This window comes from Acomys minous, assembly GCF_964271855.1.
Source record: "Acomys minous genome assembly, chromosome: 18".
In the NCBI taxonomy this organism is placed as follows: domain Eukaryota; kingdom Metazoa; phylum Chordata; class Mammalia; order Rodentia; family Muridae; genus Acomys; species Acomys minous.
The window spans coordinates 46,856,520-46,877,756 of NC_140501.1; the positions used below are offsets into that span (position 1 = coordinate 46,856,520).

Consider the following 21,237-nt stretch of genomic DNA (forward strand, 5'->3'; position numbering starts at 1 on the left):
TTTACATACATACATACATACAGGCAAACACCCATTCATACAAAATAAATACAATTTTAAAAAATGTCCCGTGTGAATTGTGATACTTTGAGGCGCCTTCTCTCTGACTCTTCTTCTGGGATCCTTGTCAACTTGTTCTCTCTTGGGGAGAACCCTAGAACCCAATCTGATTGAATTTTTAAGTTTGCATTTTATTGTTTGCATTAGGTAGACCCCGCCACTTCTAGGAGTCTGGATGGAATCCAGTAGAATTCCCTACATCTTTTTTTTTCTTTAAAGACACTTTTTAAAAACTTATTTATTTTATGCATATAATGGCCTATCTTCATGTACCCCTACAGTACAGAAGAGGGCATCAGATCTCATTATAGATGGTTGTGAGCCACCATGTGGTGGCTGGGAATTGAACTCAGGACCTCTGGATGAACAGCCAGTGCTCTTAACTGCTGAGCCATCTCTCCAGCCCAAATTCCCTACATCTTGCATCCTTTCAGACTAAGTGGTTAAAACTCTGTGGCTGATAAAGAGGCATGAGAGATGCAGCAGATGGGGGAGCCTCTACCTGGAGTCTAATGCTGAGCTGGGACTGAACTAGTCAAACTCATTCACATACAAGGCCATGCTTGCTCATCACATCTCCTCTTAGAATGAGAATCTGGGCCAGGCTTGACCTCTCAGTGCTCATGTAAAGGGTAGCATCCTATTTTACAAAGTGGATCTAAGACACACTGTAAATCAGTTGCTTACCCCAGTTCCAAGCTATCCTCTGCAATGGGCTCAACCCCAGGGCTTGGTATGCTGAATAATCACATCCCAAAGATGTCCATGTCCTAATACAGAGAACTGGAAATACGATACCTTACATAGCAAAGGGTGTAATTGTGATGATACACAGTATCTTTTTTAAATTTATATTTTATTTATTTTTTATTAAATATTTTTACATATGCATTTCTATTATTACACATATATACAATAAACTACCTACATCGAGAAGAATCATGACACAATCAGGAATTATATAAATGTTACATTCTTAGTGTTTTTGCTTTTTGTATTTGGTGGCCTTGAAGAAAACATCTGTCCTATCTTGGTGAGTCTAAAATTCTGAATGTAAATCAGTATCTATCATATCTCGTCATTATCAACTTAAAACATCTATTTAGGCCTAAAAACATCTTAACCCCTAAACAACTAAGCTTCATTGGAAGACTAAATGACCTGGTCTTCAAACCCATCAGAGACTTGAGAAGGAATAAAATTGAGTATTCTGAGAGTGCAGGTTAGTAGTTTTTCAAATGAGAAGATGACAGAGACAGTTTGCTACCTTAATAGTCACCCCAAATTCTCTATAATGTTGGAGCATCATTTTTAGCCTTCTGGCCCAGTATATCTGACAGTCATATTTGTGAGGCAGGAACTACTGAGGACTTGCTTACCTTGTCTTCACTGAGTTTGGCCGTCAATTTTTTTTTAAGGCAGAATTCTGTCTGTGGTAGAAACGAGGACATTTTGGCCAGTGGCTTGTTTGCCACATTTGAAGCCTTCTCCATAAGAAGGTTCTTTGATGCTTATCATCCTCTGTCAGGTGGGCTGGGTGTTTCCAGCAGTTAACCTGTCTCATTGTCAGTGAATCTTTAAAATAATAAAAACATTTTGAAATACCGTAGTCTGTATGTCTCTAAGGTTTTTGAAGATCTTATCTAACCATTTTACTTTATCTTTCTATAGAATCATGTTTATCTGTTACACCTAGGAGGTATGTTCTTGTGATAAAAATAAGCTAGTAATTGACATGATCATGATTTGATCAACTAACAGTTAATGTGTATATCTTATTTATCCTAAACAGCCTGAAATAGCACTGTAAACGTATTGGAAATAAACCTTATATTATGATTGAGTTATATGGGTATAATACCACATATTAGAGTAGAAATATATATAATGTATATGATGAATAATCTTACATTTGAATTCTATACCACTGTATCTAGAGTTAAACTTATTTTCCATCTATATACAAAATTCTATACCAGTGAATTAAAAATAACCTCGTTAGTAACAATCGAGGCATTAAGGTGAGGAGTAGCTTCACTAATCTACTTTTTGTTCTTTCTTCCCTATTTAGTCCTATATTCCCATTCTTTCTTTTCAGCCCCTATCTCCAAACCTAAGAATTGAAGATAAAGGAAAAGAGAGACATCCCTGCATCCAACCTTGTTTTCTCTTTAAATAAGACCAATAATAACTTATAACCAACTCCCACTGAAAACAACCCTCTATAGCCCAAGAAAGCAACCAAAAACCCATTCGACCCTCCTTCAGGGAAATGGAGTGTCATCCTCTTAAGGTTTCTTCTGGCTGATTTGGGATGAACAATACCTTTGTAGGGGCTGAAATAAAATTGGGGAAATGGTTAAATAAACTAGGAACAGCATTTGTGTTTTCTAAATGTTGAGAAATTCCAGGCATAATTAGAGTCCTGACACAAAGTCTCTTGAAATGGAGATTATCATAAATGATCCTGGGATGATCAATGTAATTATGACTAGTTCTTATAACCGGAGGCAGAAGGTTATAATTGGAGGACATATAATGATAGATGCATAAGACTGGAGCAATTAGAGGAAGGGGCTACATCCAAAAAGTGCAAGTGTCCTCTATAGGCTGAAGGTTTCAAAATAACAATAACAATAACAATAATAATAGCCACACTCTTTTGAAGCTTCTGGAAGGAGCCAGCCTGGGTGACTCTGACTTTAGGTTAGTGAAATGAATTTTAGACTTCTAACCTACAGAATTGTAATGGAAATCTGTGTTGGGCTAAGTTGTTGTATTTGTTACAGCAGCAACAGGAAATTACTGAGTGTCTTCCAGACAGGGGTGGTTTTACTTATGCTGTTCAATTCCTTCTCAGATCTCACCTTTGCATACCACAGTGAGTGGTCTTCTAGGTGAGGTGACCACTATCTCCACTCTGTGTGGTCATGGTTGATTCTCTGCCCCTTAATGTATTCCTGTGTGAGCTGCATGTTCCAGATTCCCAGAGCTGGATTTCCAGCTAAGTCTGCATAGGAGGGTGAGGACCAAGGGTCCACTTCCTCTTCACATTAGCTCATCTTTGAATTCATATCTTATGAAAAGATGTTAACCTTGGTCTGAATTACCAGTGGTTCATCAGAACTTTGAATATTTGCCCTTCCCCTCCCCTCCCCTCCCCTCCCCTCCCCTCCCCTCCCTTCCCCTCTCCTCCCCTCCCCTCCCCTCCCTTCCCCTCCCCTCCCCTCTCCTCCTCTCCCCTTCTCCTCCCCTCCCCTCCCCTCCCCTCTCCTCCCCTCCCCCCCTCCCCTCTCCTCTCCTCTTTCCTCCTTCCACTCTGTCTTCCCTCTCCTTCCATAGAGGTAGGTGACACTCTTAACATGTCTTCTACAAGCCTTACTCCCCAAAGTCTCCATGGTCTTAGGTCCTGGCTGCCCCAGGCCAGAAGCTCCCTCCTTAGCCACATCGTCTCTCCTGCCCTCCAGCCAGGGCTAGAACAAAAACCCCTTGTCTATATTTGTTCATCTCTGTGTTGTTTCATCTTTCTAAAAATTGTATAGCTCTATCTACTTTTCCATATTGTATTTCAGGTATTAAAAAACTCTATGTCATTTCTGGATTGCTGACACAAAAATTGTTTTTTTTTTCCCATTCCTTTGACTGTTTCCTGTCTAATTTTGAGGTCTACACTTGATCCTGAGAAGCCCCACTTGCCCCAATTTTCTCTGCATTCTGGAATCCTAACCCAGATAATCCCAAGCCCTGACTCTCCTAAGCATATGCCTTTGAATGCTCTTTATTTTCATACCATTCCAATAGCCTTTTTCATATGAATTTACCATTTGTCTATTAGTCGTTTGGGTTGTCTTCACTCAAAGGAATTTGTTGGAAAGACATAAGGGCTCAGAGGATCCCCAGGAGGCTGGAGAAATAAGCACTGAACCAGTAAGATCAACAGAAGCCAAGGCTCAGGCAATAAAATCCAGCCACAGCTGCAAAGCAGAATGGGCTGTGCAGCCACGGCTCCTGCCTCGGAGATGAAGGGCTTTCTCTTCTTTGCTGACTTGAGACTCAGATTCAAGAGGGTACGAGTGGAGTTGTAGCTGAGAGTCATAGCCCCTGCCTGGCATGTGTGTAGCCCTAGGACCAGTCTCTAGCCATGTAAGCTAAGCAAATATAAACAAGAAAGCAACCTTGTAAGACACTGAGTCCAATCAGTGGAGCCAGCATGTGCTCATCTCTCACATAGATGGAAATTATGAAGATCTTCTTCTGTTTGCTTTGAAGAAAGGGCCTGTTCCTTTGGCCATCAGGTTGGCATATGGAGAGGAAGATGCTCTTAAATGAAATCAGAAAGGAAGAAAATGATGGAAATCAGATTGATGCTGGGTTTCCAAAGCCAACAAATCACCGCCATGTCCTGTCCACTGTCATGTGTCTTAATATTCAGGCCTAACTAACCCTTCTGACATCGCTGTTGTTAAAACCTCACATTCTTGTCTCTCACTAACTGCTCTGCATTGGCCCACCTTTAAATTCATATCTTATGAAAGGATGTTAACCTTGGTCTGACTTACCAGTTGGTTCATCAGAACTTTGACTGTATTGCTATTTCTTCTTAGGTAAGCTTGGAGGAGATGTTATTTTTCCAGGCTCCAAATAGAGTTTAGGGCATTATGTTTCAGTTTGACATCTTGGATCAATAAAGGATCTGAATTGGTTTTCTTAAGCTTCTGGTTTACTAATGGACGACACAACATGGTCTCCACACAAGCGCTCACAATGCAGGTTACTCCTCTAGTGAGACAGGCAAGCAGGACATTGAACAGTCTTCAGATATTTGTACGATGGATATTCATTTCATTTCTGCCTTGCTTCCCATTTTGGGAAAGGGAAGTCAAGGTCCACCCTTTCCCCTGCTTCCTCTGTACTGTCCACGTCTCCTCACTGTGTGTGTGTGTGTGTGTGTGTGTGTGTGTGTGTGTGTATTTACAATACTTGCTGTCGCTAATGAAACCATGTTGCTACAGGTGTCACCCATCAGTGACTTGAGCCTGTTGCTTGACATCCTATACAGCCCCCTTTTGTTGTCACATGGCATTTGAAAATGGAAAGAGAGTCCATATAGTTGCTTGGCAACCACAGTGGTGTTCCTCTAAACTAGCTATAGTCTTCAGAATGACTTCTGTGTTTGTATCACAGCCCTACAAACACTGGCCTGGGGACTTGTTTCCTTCCTTTCTGGAGACAGGAATTTGGGATACCTCACATTGTTTGCCTGTGATGCAATGCTGACTTAAGCTACCTAGAGTGAGACACTGTGGCATATTGCACTTGTTCAGAGCAGAGAAATCCCTAATGAAAATGTCCCACGTCACTCCTGAGGGGGAAGGATGTTGGTAACTTTCCTCCCATCAATCTGAGCTACATTGCTAACGTGTTATTTTTGGAACTGATTTTCTTGATTGCTCGTTGGTCTCCGGTTACTCATCCAGCTTTACCATGGCTCATAAGATGAAGACCAGCCTCTTCGGTGAGCCTTATTTGTCTTCCCTAAAATCACAGCACAGAATTCATATACCAAACACTACAGGACTTCTAAAAATACAGAACAATTCTTTCCACCTCACAAAGTTCAATAAATACTTGCTGACAATCTGCCAAACACAATCTAAGAAGAGAAGAAAAGCCAATTATACAGAGATTCCTTTCTAAAACAAACACAAAGTCACTCACTTGTTAAATTTACTGAGTAGCTACCATGCCAGGCATCAGGCGACACAGGGGAAGCAACAGTATACAGAACAAGACATTGCCACTGCAGAATAACAGACAACTGTCAAGTAATTCTCTAAACACACAAACTGCAGTGGTGACCAATATGCAGAATACTGTAAAATCCTCTAGCAATGAGACCTGATTGGTTGACAGGGAAGGAAAGTTCCGGGGGGGAAAAATGGTCCTGAGGATGAGCTCAGAAAGATGACAAGAGAGTCACTTATCTCTGTTGTTTGTGCAGGGAAGATAACAAGCAGGGCAGGCAGGTCATGGTTGTAGTCCCCAGAGTTTGTAGCTGGGTTGGTGGTTATCTTTCTCCTCTGCTATTGTGCACAGTGCTTTCTAGTACCACAGGTGCATAACAAGTCAATAGTGGTGAAGGGTCTGGTTAGGTACCATATCGACTTCTTCAGGTTCGATGAGGTATGTAACTATTGTCTTCACCAATAGAGCCTTTCCATCTGTTTGTGGAGAGTAGTTAATAACATTAGCAATAGTCTGAAATGTTGCTGGGGGCTTCCATGGTGCCCCCCCTTTACCAATATTCAACTATTGTAACCCATTCCTGGCACTGGGGGGGCTTCACTTGGTGGCAAAAGATAGCTAGTTGGGGATTTGTCCCCCTCATTATTTTGTGCCTCCGTGTATATTTCTGTCATGCATTGTGTGCTTTAGGAAGTTTCTGTGGTAGGAGAAGCTGCTACGACCCCTCAAATGGACCTTAGTATTAGTTGCCCCTCCCCCACAGGCTCCCTCTCTCCCATCCTCCTCCCCATTTGATGCTTCTCCTTCAGTCTCCCCTGGCCCCATCTCTTCATAACTATAGGTTTTATTTCCCTTTTCTTGGTAGATCCTCCCCTCCCTTAGGCCCTTACTCTATACCTTACCTCAGTGGTTATACTAGTTTTAGTATGCCGACTGAAGGCTTAAAAGCTAACAGATTAGAAGATTTCTCAAGTCCTAGAATAGGGTTAGGTGTCAGTGTTCAGAAGTCAAAACCTGTGGGCACCCAGCAGTTCCCCTTACAAGGTTTCAGGAGCATCAAAAGCTGCAAAAAGGCCCGAGTGTAAGTGGCTCATGCCTGTAACCCCGGCACAAGGGAGGCTGAGGTAAGAGGACGGACATGAGCACAGTGCTCATGGAAATGCTAACGGGCAAAGCCACCATAGAAGTCAGCATGCAGGGTCCTTTGAATTACTAACCATAGGACGACTGTGTGGCCTGTGCCTCCCCTGGGGGCAGAGACCCATGGCTTTTGCTGAACTGGTCACAGTTGCCAGGAAATGGAACCAGCCTACAGGAACAGGAAAGGTAAACATGGTGCTTACACACAGTGGGTTTTTATGCAGGCATAAGAGAAATCATGAGATCTTCCAGAAAATGGATGAAACCGGAGATAATGATATTAACATGAAATATACCAGAGTCAGAAGGAAAAATAGTGTGTTTTCCTCTCATATGCCGAGTCTACATTGTGTGTGTGTGTGTGTGTGTGTGTGTGTGTGTAGGACTGGAAAGCAGAATATGGATATGAACTATGAGCAAAGAAGAAGAGATATTGAAAGGTTAGGGGTGTGAGGAGAGAGCAATATAATACATGTGACATAAACACAGAAGGGTGACCATTTGGAGGGAGGAAAAAGGCCAGCAAGGGCAGGGCACCAAGGCTTCCGAGGGCCGTGGGCAACAAGGGGGAATAAAGACAAAATATGATGATATACATGTATGAAAATCCCACGGCGAGATATATTACTTTGTATGCCAACGTAAAACATTAGCATAAAAAACTGAATTATCCTAATTATTTCCACAGTTCTACTGATTCTCTAAATTGATTTTTAATGGCAAATATCAATGCAGAGCTCTGGCTTACTGTGAGTTCTCTGGAGTCTGTTGCCAGGTAGGAACTGGTTGCCATGACACACAGTTCTTTGTTTCCTTTGGGTGGTGTGAGCACAGAATTCTCACTGTGGCCCAAGCAGGGGCAGGGATCATCGCTCCTACCTAAGCAACATTTCAAACAGAACACACAGTCCTTCTGTGTTGAGGATACTGACTGGGTAGATCAGAGGCAAGCGATGTAAACAAGTGTGAAATGGCGGCATCCTGAAGCTCCTGAGGCTGTGGATGAGGAACGGACTGAGGACACATTGTGTGTGTGTGTTGACAAATATGAAGGGGCATTTCAAATTTGACCCAACTTACCCATGCGGGTGCTTCAGATAGCTGTGGTATAATGAAATTTGAAGGGCTCGAGTTTTGGGAAAAAAAATGAAAGCAAGATGAACCAAAGACATCGTGGACGGTGTGAAGCCTCCAGGCATCCTTTCTGTGCCCAGGTGCCTTGGGGTTTCAACAGTGCCTAGTGTTTGTCAGAGTGACTACTTATTTTAAGTATGAAAATTCCTTGAACCACAAGGTTTCCAGTATTTATTTTCACATCACGTCTAAGGCCAACAAGTCCTCTACTCAGAGGTCCACATGGTCCAGGCCTCAAGACTTGGTCCTGTGGGATAAAAATCACTGCTGGACTGTCCTTGGTGATTTTCTGTCTTCATTGCAGTACCTGGGAAATTCTCCGTTTATGTGTGTTTAGGGGATTGCCATTGGCGGGCTGGCTGTCACTAGTCACTGGGGTTTAGGAAGGAGGTGAGTAATACAAAGAGATGTTTTGTTTTGAAAGTACCACTCTGGCCCCATTGTGTAGGCAAGATCAGGAGGAGGCCTGCCAGGGATGATGAGGCCATTAGGGGACGGTGGCTCAGACTAGTGTAAAGACGAAAACGCCATCAAGTGAGGAGAGCCAGGGAGTGTTTAGGAAATAAACGTAGACAGAGCTCTGTGGTTTACGAGTCACACCGCCGGATGAATCCTTCAGATGACTGAGAACTCATAGCAGTACCATTCTCTGAGACAAGAAACCAGAGAGAAAGACTAGATCAGACCCCGGGTATAGCAGTGGCCATGTAAAGAAGACAGTAAATGTGCTAGAGATGGAAGCCAAGGCCATTTACAGGCCATGCAGAGGCTCTTCCACTGAGCTATATGGCGTGGGTGCTTTGGTTTATATGTAAACATGTTTTTGTTTTAATCCCAGGTGTGGGATATGGGGCTGCTCCAGTTTGTCCACAGCTCATCATTCTTCCTGAGAGGGTGTGTGATATTCGTCAGCTGTGAACTGCCTTGTGAGTGTGGGGGCATGATCTTTCTCAGTGGGGCGTAAAAGCCAGACACACAGAGAGATTGGAGGCTCCAAGAAAGAAGAAGTCTGCTGGTGCTTCCTCCTTGCTGCTCCTGGTTGCTGTTGATGCAGTTTGATGAGAAGAAGTTGGAGGTATCTTGAAGATTGGACTTGCCCCAAAGAACTGATGACCCTGAAGAGCAGGAAGCAGCTAAGGAAACCTATGCCCCCTCTCCCCACTAACTTTCTTTCTTCCCTATCCAGTATTGGGGTGTTAGAAGGGATTGGGGTGGAGTAGGGAGAAAGAGATGTATGGAACCCAAAATAAAAATAGATTTTACGAAAATGCAAACAGCAATACTCCTAGCATGCCAAAATCTTTTGATGTGCAATGCTCTCCATGCTGAGAAGGAGCTGTGATAATTGTACCATAAGTGCAGAGAAATGTATGGGAACTGAATGAAAAACAAAGTGGGAAAATCTAAACCCATTATCAAAAGTGCATCTTCAATGGAAGCCATGGATCATATTTATTTCCCACCTGGCTTCTCTAAGGCTAGAGGATAAGACATTTAGAGATTCTTCAGATAAACATGAGATAGGTACTAAGATAGAAAGAACTTCCCAACTATTCATCCTTGACCAATTAAAGCCTTTTTGCCCAGAGGCCAATGGCAGGCACACACACTAGCTGACTCTCTGGACCACAGTGGTGTTCAGAAGCCCGGCTCCCAGAATAATAGCACCAGACATAGTCAACAAAAGTTTCTCTTGTGAGAGCACACCAGATTCTCTCAGCATCTTGGGAAAGTTCCATTCTGAATGTTGGTGACACTAGCTTCACTCCAAACAGGCCACAAGGCTGTTGAAAGTTGGTGTGGTATATTTCTGATCTGGCAGGTATGTGCTGCGTGGCCTTTTTGAAGACCTGCTAGATTAAGCTAGTGAAGACGAAGTGGACTACCAGGCTTACCCAGTTGGAAGGTTCCTGATAATCCCAGGCAATTTAAGGGGTGATGATGGAGCCTAAGAGGAAGAGAAGAAGGGATGCAGGTAAAAGCCAGACCCATCAGGGGATGCCTTTCTGTATACCATCCCAGATGTTGTCTTGGGCTCTGTTCTTTGAGGTCATTCAGGAAAACAAATATCTTCCATTTGAGCTCTCTTGTCATCTATGAGGATGCCATGTAAGACTATTCAGTCTTGGGTTCCATTCACGAAGTAAGAGTGTCCACAGAGCAGAGGCAGGCATTCTACTCTGGTGAAATGCCCAGCCACGGTATCTATTTCTGAAGAATACCTGAATAGGATCTGGCTTAGGTAAGTTCTGTCTAGGTTGATAATATAAGGAGATCCACCGATGCAACAGTGTAATGTTGCATTGTTTATTTCGATTGGTCGGCTATGCTCCTGTGTCAGTTCCATACAATATGCTAGTGTGATATGAAGCTCTATTCTATGACATCATTCATGGAACCAACTTCTTTTCATACTTATTCCCTCACCATCCACCAGAGAACTGTCACCTACCACAGGGTTAAAATAAGCACCAGTATGCCCAGGTTACCATTGTAGTGACACAGGAAGTGAAGAGGAAAGACATACTGTAGGCCTTTGATGCTGCTAACTCAGCATTCATGCACACATATTGCTGTCACCTATGACTGCCCACACCTAAGTGGGATACAAGAAGGTTGTTTAGCTACTGTCAGTATGCATCTATAGTTCCAAAAAAGAAGAGGAAGAAAGAGGGAGGAGAAGAAGAAGGAGGAGGAGGAGGAGGAAGAAGAGGAGGAGGAGGAGAGAAGAAGGAGAAGGAGAAAAAGAAGAGAGAAAGAAGAGAGAGTGTCTGATTTTGTGTGTCTGTAATTTCAGCTACTCAGGAGGATAAGGCAGGGAGATCACAAGTTCAAAGCCATCATGGACAATTTAGTAAGACCCTGTCTCAAAATAAAACTTAAAGGGGTCTTTGAATATATCTAAGTGGTAGAGTGGGTGCCTAAACCATGAGCATTAGGTTTAAGTCACACTTCTTAAAAACAAAGGGAAGCAGAGAACAGAATGGAGGATTTTGGGTGGCTAGAGCTAAGTCTGCTATATTCTTCCAAAAACCAGCAATCAGATGAGGAAGAATGGTACAAGAGGTCCCCTTCTGTCACAGGTCTAGGGGAGGGAATAGGGTGGGGCGGGGGACTGGAAGACACAAGTGAGACGATAACAATCGGGATGTAATCTGAATGAATTATTTAAAAAAAATAAATAAAATAAGAAACCAACAGTTTGGGTGAGACGCTTGGGTTGGTCATATGTGACTCCAAAGCCCATGTCAGGCCAACAGGGAATGGACTTTCTCAGTGACCAGAAGATAAGACAGCTTCTGATTGGAGACAGAGATTCCCGTATCCCCAAAGCTAGAAATCCTTTGGACTTCTCACGAGCTGTAGAGTTTATTGAAACATTGTCATTGGCCAAGTTTCCCAGATAGATTTTTGTGATTCTATCCCAGCCTGCTTTTTTAGCTGACTGGGTTAAGAGAAGGAAATCCCAGTACTTTCCGGGTGCCTGCTGTGAGCAGATCCTTCCAACCTTCCTGCAAGGCCTATGCTGTTCACAAGGCTCAGCTGTCTAAGGACCCAGCTATTGGATGCCATTACTAGGACTACACACAGCATGGACGTCATGGCTAACAACATGGTATTTCCCCATGGTACTGCTGTCTCCCAGGAAGATGTCAAAAATGAAGTCGTGTCTCTCCTCGGTTCCCCCATCTCTCTGCATCCTTCTCCACATCTTTTATTTTAACAGGCTTGGTTCCTTGGTGGGGACTGGCAGTTATGCAAGGCTTAGCACAGCATCGAGATAAGATCACGGTCACATCCCTTTCCAGCTCTTTTTCCTGGGTCAGATGACTGATTTGTCACCTGTGCCTTATCTGGACCCAAGGTACAGCCATTTACTGATCTGGACACTTCTGCCTGTCTCCCTCCCTCCCTGTGGAAGGCAAGGCTTCTCCTATGACCCTCTCCCTTACACCAAGCCAGTGAGTCACTTTCTCCTGTCACCTGCCAGCCCGCTGCCCGAGCTCCTCCCTCCCTTAGGCCTGAGTGTTGTCGAAGGGGAAGGCTTAATTTGAAATTAATTCTTCATCCCTTGTGCCCTGAAACGGATGTAAAAAATGAATTAATCACCACTGAAGCTTCTGCCACAGAAACTACACCCACATTCCCTCCAAACAGAGGGTGACTCAGAAAGAGCACCTTTTTGGTCTCCTTAGTAACTGGCCTCTCAGATTTCCCTTCTGTATATGCGGGCAGGCAGGCAAGGCAAATTGACTGGGGGAAGGGAAATGCTCACAGCATGCAGAGCCTGCTCTGGGAGGGAACGTCACCCGTGATGGTGATGCTGTTTGCCAACTGTCTCCTGCTTCCCAAACTGGCTCCGGGTCTCTGTTTTAACTGGAGCATTGATTCAACCACACGCCAAGCGAAGGAATAAGTCTGGAAAATTACTAATGGCCTCAGGAAGGTTTGGTGACACCTAACAGAAACTGACACTGGTGGGGTCATTTCTGTGTTGGAGATGGTATTAGCCTTGGCTTTATGCTGGGCTTGCAATTAGAGGTAGAAACACAGTTCTGTCGTGTCAGACAGGGTGGAAAAGAAACATTCAACGAAGACACTTATCCACCTACCTACCACAGGGAATAATATTGTAAGAATCAGATTTATGTAGTTTTGGGTGGTTTGCTTGCTTTCTCATTGATCACGACCCCTCAAACATTTTCTGACAAATTAAAAAAAAAATAAACCAATAGAAATCTAGAGACCCATGGTCCAGGAAGTTCTCAGCTGCCAAAGTGTGAATAAACTACTCTATTCTTCAGGTTTCCTTCTGGAAACTGGAGGATTCAACTAACTGCTGCTGTCATCCCTTCCGGGGATGAAGTTTGGACTCCACTTCTTGGGAATCATACTGAATTTTAAAGGACAGACTAGTTATCTGACCATTTATGTTTATTGGGCCAGAGGCCATCTGAACAGAAAACTTAATCTGTCTTCCTCAGTATTTTGCGAATGAGGTCAGTAGAGGGAAAATTACTTGCCCCAAGATGACATACACTTCAGAATTTTCCTTCTTTTGTTTTTGACATAGAGTCTCACTATTTGGCCCGTGAGCCCTGAAGTACTGTTCCTCCTGCTTTACCCTCATGGAGAGGCAGGATCACACCCTTGTACCTCCACACTCAGTTTTTATTTTGACCACAATTCACCATGTGATGGTGTTTAAATAGCTTTACCAGGCTTGTGGGAGGCAGAATCAGTGTTCACCTGTCCTTCCTGCCCACTTCCCAAAAGAAGCTGCTTGTCTTTTTAAAGCTAATTCTTTTTTATTTATGTTAAATGTTTAAATATTTTAAATCCATAATCTAAACTAAAAAACTTAGAACAAGATTTGAAGATTTTCAACATAGTAAAAATGGCCATCTTACCAAAAGCAATTTACAGATTCAATGCAATCCCTATCAGAATACCTACAAAATATTTTGAAGATATTGAAAGAATAATTCTCAAATTTATTTGGAGAAACAAAAAGCCCAGAATAGCAAAAACAATCCTATACAATAAAAGATCCTCTGGAGGAATCTCCATACCTGATCTCAAGTTGTACTATAGAGCAACAGTAATTAAAACAGCATGGTACTGGCACAGCAATAGGCTAGTGGATCAATGGAATCGAACTGAAGACCCAGAGATGAATCCACACACATTTGCTCACTTGATTTTCAACAAAGAAGCCAAATCCATTCAATGGAAAAATGACAGCATCTTCGACAAATGGTGCTGGTCTAACTGGATGTCTACATGTAGAAAAATGCAATTAGACCCCTATTTGTCACCATGCACAAAACTCAAGTCCAAGTGGATTAAAGACCTCAACCTAAAACCAGAGACATTAACCCAGTTAGAGGAAAAAGTGGGGAAGAGTCTGGAACACATAGGCACAGGAGACAACTTCCTGAACAGAACACCAACAGCCCAGGCCTTAACATCAACAATTAATAAATGGGACCTCATGAGGCTGAGAAGCTTCTGTAAGGCAGGTGACACTGTCAAGAGAACAAAGCAACAGTCTACAGACTGGGAAAAGATCTTCACCAACCCTTCATCTGACAAAGGTCTAATATCCAAAATATATAAAGAACTCAAGAAATTAAATACCACCAAACCAAATAACCCAATTGAGAAATGGGGTTCAGAACTAAACAGAGAATTCTCAACAGAGGAATATCAAATGGCTGAGAAACACTTAAAGATATGCTCGACCTCCTTAGTCATCAGAGAAATGCAAATCAAAACGACACTGAGATTCCATCTTACACCCACCAGAATGGCTAAGATCAATAACTCAACTGACACCACATGCTGGCCAGGATGTGGAGAAAGAGGAACACTCCTGCATTGCTGGTGGGAATGCAAACTAGTAAAACCACTATGGAAAGCTATCTGGTGCTATCTCAGAAAAATGGGAATAGGGCTTCCTCAAGACCCAGCTATTCCACTCCTTGGAATATACCCAGAAGATGTACTACCACACAACAGGGACATATGCTCAACCATGTTCATAGCTGCCTTATTCATAATAGCCAGAACTTGGAAACAACTTACGTGTCCCTCAGTAGAAGAATGGATAAAGAAACTGTGGTACATTTACACTATGGAATACTACTCAGCTATTAAAAACAAGGAATTTCCAAAATTTGTGGACAAATGGATTGAACTAGAAATTGTCATAATGAGTGAGTTCACACAGAAGCAAAAAGAGCTAAATGGTATATACTCACTTATATCGAGACACTAGTCCAAGGTGTACGTCCCCATGAAAAACTGTACCTACCAGAAAAGTGGGTAAGAAGGGAGGACATCCTATTGAGACTTTAGGTGTAAGAAGCCTGGGAGAATGAGGAAATAGAAGGATCCAGCGGGTCCTGGAAAACTACAGGCGAGTCTGGGCCCTGGGGTTCTCCGCAAACTATGGCAACAGCGAAGGAAAATATAGGCAGTAAACCTCGAACCCCTACCCAGACTAGCCAATGGACAGGACATTCTCCACTGTTGAGTGGAGAAGGAGATCTGACTTTCACACAAACTCTGGTGCCCCATATTTGAACATGTCCCTTGGATGGAGATGCCTGGTGGCACTCAGAGGAAGGATAATAGGTTACCAAGGAGAGACTTGATACCCTATGAGCATATACAGGGGGAGGAGGTCCCCCTCAGACACAGACATAGGGGAGGGGAGTAGAGGGGAAGTGGGAGGAAGGGAGGAATGGGAGGATACAAGGGATGGGCTAACAACTGAGATGTAATATGAATAAATTAATAAAAAATACATTAAAAAAAGATTTGAAGATTTTAAAACACTTAAAGCTAATTATTTAAGTTATAATTCCTACCTTTTTTTTGTTCCCACTTTAGGTATTGCCTCAATCACAGGGATTTTTTTAAAATTCCCTTCCTGTCCTTGTATAATTTTACGATAGTTTTTAGAACAATAAATGGTGTTTATTTGTCACAGATATTTTTCATAGTTCAGCTGTGAAGTGTATTATAATTATTATTTTATTCTGTTTACTTTTCCCAGAGTTAATAATTAATCATGTTTTGATTTTTCTTAATTTTCTATGAGTAACCACAAATTCTACCCATATTCTTTGTAATTGTACCCATTTTGTGTACTTAAACACATATACACGTAGTACTAATATTAGATTTTTAATTTTTCAGTTCTTTATATATTTTATTAAATGTATTTGTTTGTTAGTGAAAGTGAATGGTGTATAGAGAAATTTTAATCCAGCAATGTGGCTGCTTTGGCGAGTGATCACATCTAAAGACCTTTTTGGTTTATGTGATCTGGCTGGAAGGCAGACATGCCCGTAACATACACCTTTAATCCCAAACAATGAAAGCAAGATTAGTTTATGGAAGGAAGCAGACATACTTAAAAGTGACATCTAACTGAGGGGCAGAGAAAGTGAAGAACCGGAGAAAGATCTGACAGAATAGGTCAGAGACAGAACACGCCCAACTCTGAACAAAAACAAGACAGGAGAGTTCAGCTTGGTTCAGCTGAGTTGAGAGCAGTTGACTTCATGCAGTCAGTGAAGTGCAGTTAATGGAGTTCAGAGACAGTTTTTCCAAGCAGAGCAATTCCGTGAGAAGCCAACAGAAGCCAGTTTGAATCAGTCAGTTTGGAAAGGAGTTTTGAGACAGAACAGCTGAGTTGCTTCTGCCAGCCAGAGTTCAGACAGAACTAAAAAGGTGAGGTTATTCAGTAGAAAGTCTCAGAGACTGGAACATTCTAGGCCTACATTAGCAGACGAAGGCTGGAATCTGAAGCCTCCAAAGTCTGAGCTTACAGAAGATTAGATTGTATGGAGGCTAGAAGCTTCCAGGCCTAGGCTTAGAGATAGATAGATAGATAGATAGATAGATAGATAGATAGATAGATACAGATAGATAGATAGATAGATAGACAGACAGACAGACAGACAGACAGACAGACAGACAGATAGATAGATAGATAGATAGAAAAGAAATAGAAACAGTCTGGGTTCAGCCTAAGACATGTAATCGTAAACCCTGGGTATGGATCTCATCTCATCTTCTCATTTGAGCAAATAAAAACAATTGTGTGTGTGTGTGTGTGTGTGTGTGTGTGTGTGTTGTTTGTAAAAATCAGAAGAAAGCTTGTGAGAGTTGTTTTCTTCTCCCACTATGTGAGTCTCCCAAATCAAATTTTGTCCTCAGACTTGGCAGCAATCACCTTCATTAGCTAAGCTTTCTGGATGCTCCCTAGCTCCTTAATTCTATCTTCTTCCAAAAAGTCTTTTTTTAAAAAACACTTTATCTGATACCGTCCCTGTCTTCGATCACCACCCAGCCACACCCTCAAGATCCCCTCCTCCTCCCCATTGTCCCCTCAACTTCTTTTCAGGGAAGGTCAGCGAACCACCCTGGAGAAATTCTTCTAGTACTCCTTTAACCTGCTTCTGTCTGGACCACTTGCTTTCAAGAGCAGCTCCACCACAGTCAGCTTAGCTGTCCATTAACCATTTCGTCAGAGACGCCCTTCCTACCCTTCCTTCCTTTCTTCCTTTCTTTCTTTCTTTCTTTCTTTTTTTTTTTTGAGACAGGGTTTCTCTGTGTAGCCTTGGCTGTCCTTGACTCACTTTGTAGACCAGGCTGGCCTTGAACTCACAGTGATCCACCTGCCTCTGCCTCCCGAGTGCTGGGATTAAAGGTGTACGCCACCACTCTCGATCCATCTTTTATTTCTTGAGCCCTACATACTCCTGACTGAATCCCCAACTTTGGCAGAAATGCTTCCTCCAGTAAATTCCTAAGGAAAGTTATGTAAAAGGTAAATTCTTTGTTATCTTGCTGATGTAAGAAATGTCTTGTTCTATCCTCACAGATGGCTATTAGGTCAGGATACAGAATTCCAGGTAGAAAGTTATCACCACTTATTCCCATGGAAGTGTGAGAGCATGTGTCTGCTTTAGCATGGCCCAGTGTCGTGGTTAGAATGGTGCTGCTTGCTAACTGCTTCTGAGGGAATTCACTCTAGTTTTATGCTCAGGCTATTCCAGAGATATTGGACTACTGTTTCTATTCCTTTAACTCAATTCATGCTTTCCTATAACTGTGCCTCTGTCTAATTGTTTGTATTATGAGTTTGGATTTATGGATTCCTCTTGGCTCACTTACAATGGAAACATCACTACACTTGGACTTACTGCCTTCCCAGTCACATGGGGTTCAGTGAAATAACAAGCACACCCCCATGGAAGTCTGTGCTTGACAAATCACATCTGGATACTCACACACAAAAAAAATACTTTCCGGGAATCTTATTTCACTAATTCCCAATGGTTTCCTTCACAATAACCTTAATAACAAAATAATAAATAGCCTGTTGGAATGGTTTCCAAAGATGGTCTTAGTGAAGATCTGCTGGTAGCACTGTATTCACTGTTGGCATGTAAGTGGCCTCTCTCTAGGTTGCTTAGCAACCTCTGATGCCATCATTTGCTGCTGCATTTTCTCTAAGGGTACACCTCTCCCTCTCCCCACCCCTGCCTCTCTCCCTCATGGCGCACTCAGGCCCTAACTCCTTTCCTTATCTCCCCACGCTTATATAATAAATCTCTCCATATTCATATCTGTTGCATTTCATCTCAGTTTTAATATTTAACATTGGCTAATGCCTTTTATACTACTTTTATATGTACAGATAACAGATGCATAAAAAGATGCTTTGTAAAGAAGGCTTCTGATAGCAAAGCAAACATCCGTCCTTCTTTCTTTCTTTCTTTCTTTCTTTCTTTCTTTCTTTCTTTCCTTTCCTTTCCTTTCCTTTCCTTTCCCAAATCACTGGAAATAAAAATGAATGACTTTAAAGTATATATAAAAAGAATAAAATTATGCCATCAGAACACAGAGGATGGATAACTACTGAGGCCTACATGACTAAGAAATTCTTGGAGTAGAAAACGTAGGGCAAGTACAGCTGCAATAGAAACATGGAAATTCTGTTTAAATTTGTAAATTTATACATGTGTTTGTGTGTGTGTGCATGTGTGTGTAGGTACACGTATGACGTATGGACATCTGAGGACAGTTTGCAGGAATCAATTCTCTTTTTATGTCATGTCAGTCTTAGAGCTCACACTTATGACCATGGCTTGGAGGCGCAGGCTTTTACCTGATCCATCTTACTGGCCTAGACACATGAAAATTCTTAAGGGATTATGATAACATACATTGTGCCAATAAAACTGAAAGTAGGATGCTTTATGGGAAAACAATATATGTTATTACAATTTCCATGACAAATTCCAAGACAATTTCCTCTTTCATTGCCTCTCTGATTCTTCAGTTTCCTCATCTGTAGAATATGCTTAACATTTTTTAAACTTTTGTTTTTCTTTCATACGTGACTGCAGTTTTCCCTTCCTCCACTCTTCCTGGTCCTTCCCTCCCACCTCTTCACTCCCCCCAAATCAACTCCTCGTCTGTTTCCTTAAAAAAGAAAGAAAAGAAAGAAAGGAAGGAAGGAAGAAAAGAAGAAAGAAAGACAGACAGAGTAGGTCTCTTAGGAATATCCTCTGAACATGGGCAAACAAGATACAATAAGGCCGAGCACAGATGCTCATGTTATGGCTGGATGTGATGACCCAACAGGAGGAAACGGAGTCCCACAAGACCACCAAGGCACACAACCATAAGGCATATGCATAGGACCTACATCAGACCCATACAGGAGGAGACGGAGTCCCACAAGACCACCAAGCCACACAACCATAAGGCATATGCATAGGACCTACATCAGACCCATACAGGGTCTATGTTTCTCACTTCAGTCTCTATGAGCCCCTTTGATCCCTGATGAGTTGATTCAGTGGCCTGTGTTCTCATGGTGTCCTTAACCCCTCTGGCTCCTACAATCCTTCCTCCCCCTCCTCTGTGGGGTTCCACTGGCTCTGCCTGGTGTTTGGCTACAGGACTTAAGACTATTCTAAACATCCCTTAAATGAGCATCCTTTCATGATCTAACATTTACACGTCCAGTGGATGTATGCGTAGTCATAAGATTGCCAAGGTCAGTAGTGGGGTTTGACCTGCATACATTTAATTCTACTAGATACCAAGATTTCTTAGAATTATTTTCCCCAGCAGTGTGTATGACCCCAGTCTTTCTACTCTTACCAGTTTCTTGGTGTTATTACCTTTGAAAGCCTAGCTATTCTGATGCAATGTGATATCACCTTGAACTTCCTTTGTATTTCCAGATATTAATAATTTTAGGCACAATTTTGTGTGTCTACTGGCCATGTGAACACATTCTGTAAAGAAACGCATGCTTTAAATTTGGGTGGAGAAGGGACAGGTAAGCAATGACTATCTTTTCTTACCAATGTATAGGACTTACTATGAACATAATATGCTAAATGCATGCATACTATGTGCATATATTAAACACACATATCACTCTAAGTTTGCCTTTTTACTCTTATCTTTTTAAATGAGGAAATATTTTTAGTTTTAATGAAGCTTAATTGATAATTGATTTGTTTCTTAATGCTCTTTGATGCATTGTGAATAATGTCTTTGCATATTGAATTTTGTTCTTCCTGTGTTGACTTCACTTTCAAATCTAGGGTCAATCTTGACTTTGTTCTAATAGATGAGGCAAAGCTGATGTAAAGTCCATTTTATTTATAAAGCTATTCAGTCTACTGAGAAGCTTATATCCCTCCCCCAACTGCTGTACAGTTGAAAGGTTTATCTTAAGTCTAAATTTGTCTATTTCTAAAATCTTTTTCTATTGAAGTGTGTGTGATGTGTGTGTGTGTGTGTGTGTGTGTGTGTGTGTGCTTCTTTCACCACCAGAACCATACTGTTTATCTTACTCAGTATAACATTTAGAAATAGCCTGTCAGTTTACACACACACACACACACACACACACACACACACACACACACACACTCACATGTGTGGAATGTGATTTGTATTGGAATTATACCAAATTTAAGAGCACTTGAAGTCTTTTGGTACTGAGCCTTCAAATTCACAAGGATGGTGCATTTCTGCTATTTAAATCCTTCCAAATTGCTTTGCAATTTCCAGTGTAGAGAGATATTACATGTGTTTGATTATATAAGTATTTAATATTTTATAATACGAATGGCATCCTTTTACAATTTTGTTTCTAGTTGTTTGTAGTATATGGGTATGCAGTTGATACACTGACCCTATGCTCAGAGACCTTGTTAATTCATTTTTAATTATGTTTATCTTTATGGGTTTCCCACGTACTCAGTCCAATCATCTACAAATTTTGACGGTGCTGCGTGTTCCTTTGTTTTGTGTTATTTTGTAGCCTGAAGCTTACAGCACAATGCTGATTAAGATTTGAGATAGTGACAGCAAACATCTTATCTAATTATTCATGCTGGCAGAAAATCACTTTGTATTTTCCATTAAAAATAATCTGCTCCATTTTAAAATTCAGATTTCGATTGTTTCCTAGTGGCAATTTTCTACCATTTCTTGAAGTGGTAAAGTTAGTCTCATCCATGTGCTGCCCTTGCTGATGGTCTTTTCTTGTTTGTGTCTCTGTGGCTTGAGTCCAGGATCCTGTGCTTCCCGAGCCTTATCCTTGGCCCA

At 41.8% G+C, this 21,237-nt stretch overlaps 1 long non-coding RNA gene across 1 annotated transcript; it reads right to left on the reverse strand.

Annotated features, from left to right (window-relative positions):
- Positions 1 to 1,503: 1,503 nt before the first annotated feature.
- Positions 1,504 to 4,773, reverse strand: LOC311589096. Its single transcript, XR_014776422.1, has 3 exons — positions 4,620 to 4,773; positions 4,236 to 4,380; positions 1,504 to 1,635 (listed from the first exon to the last, which is right to left on the reverse strand). It is a non-coding gene; the product is annotated as an uncharacterized lncRNA (long non-coding RNA).
- Between the last annotated feature and the right edge of the window lie 16,464 nt (positions 4,774 to 21,237).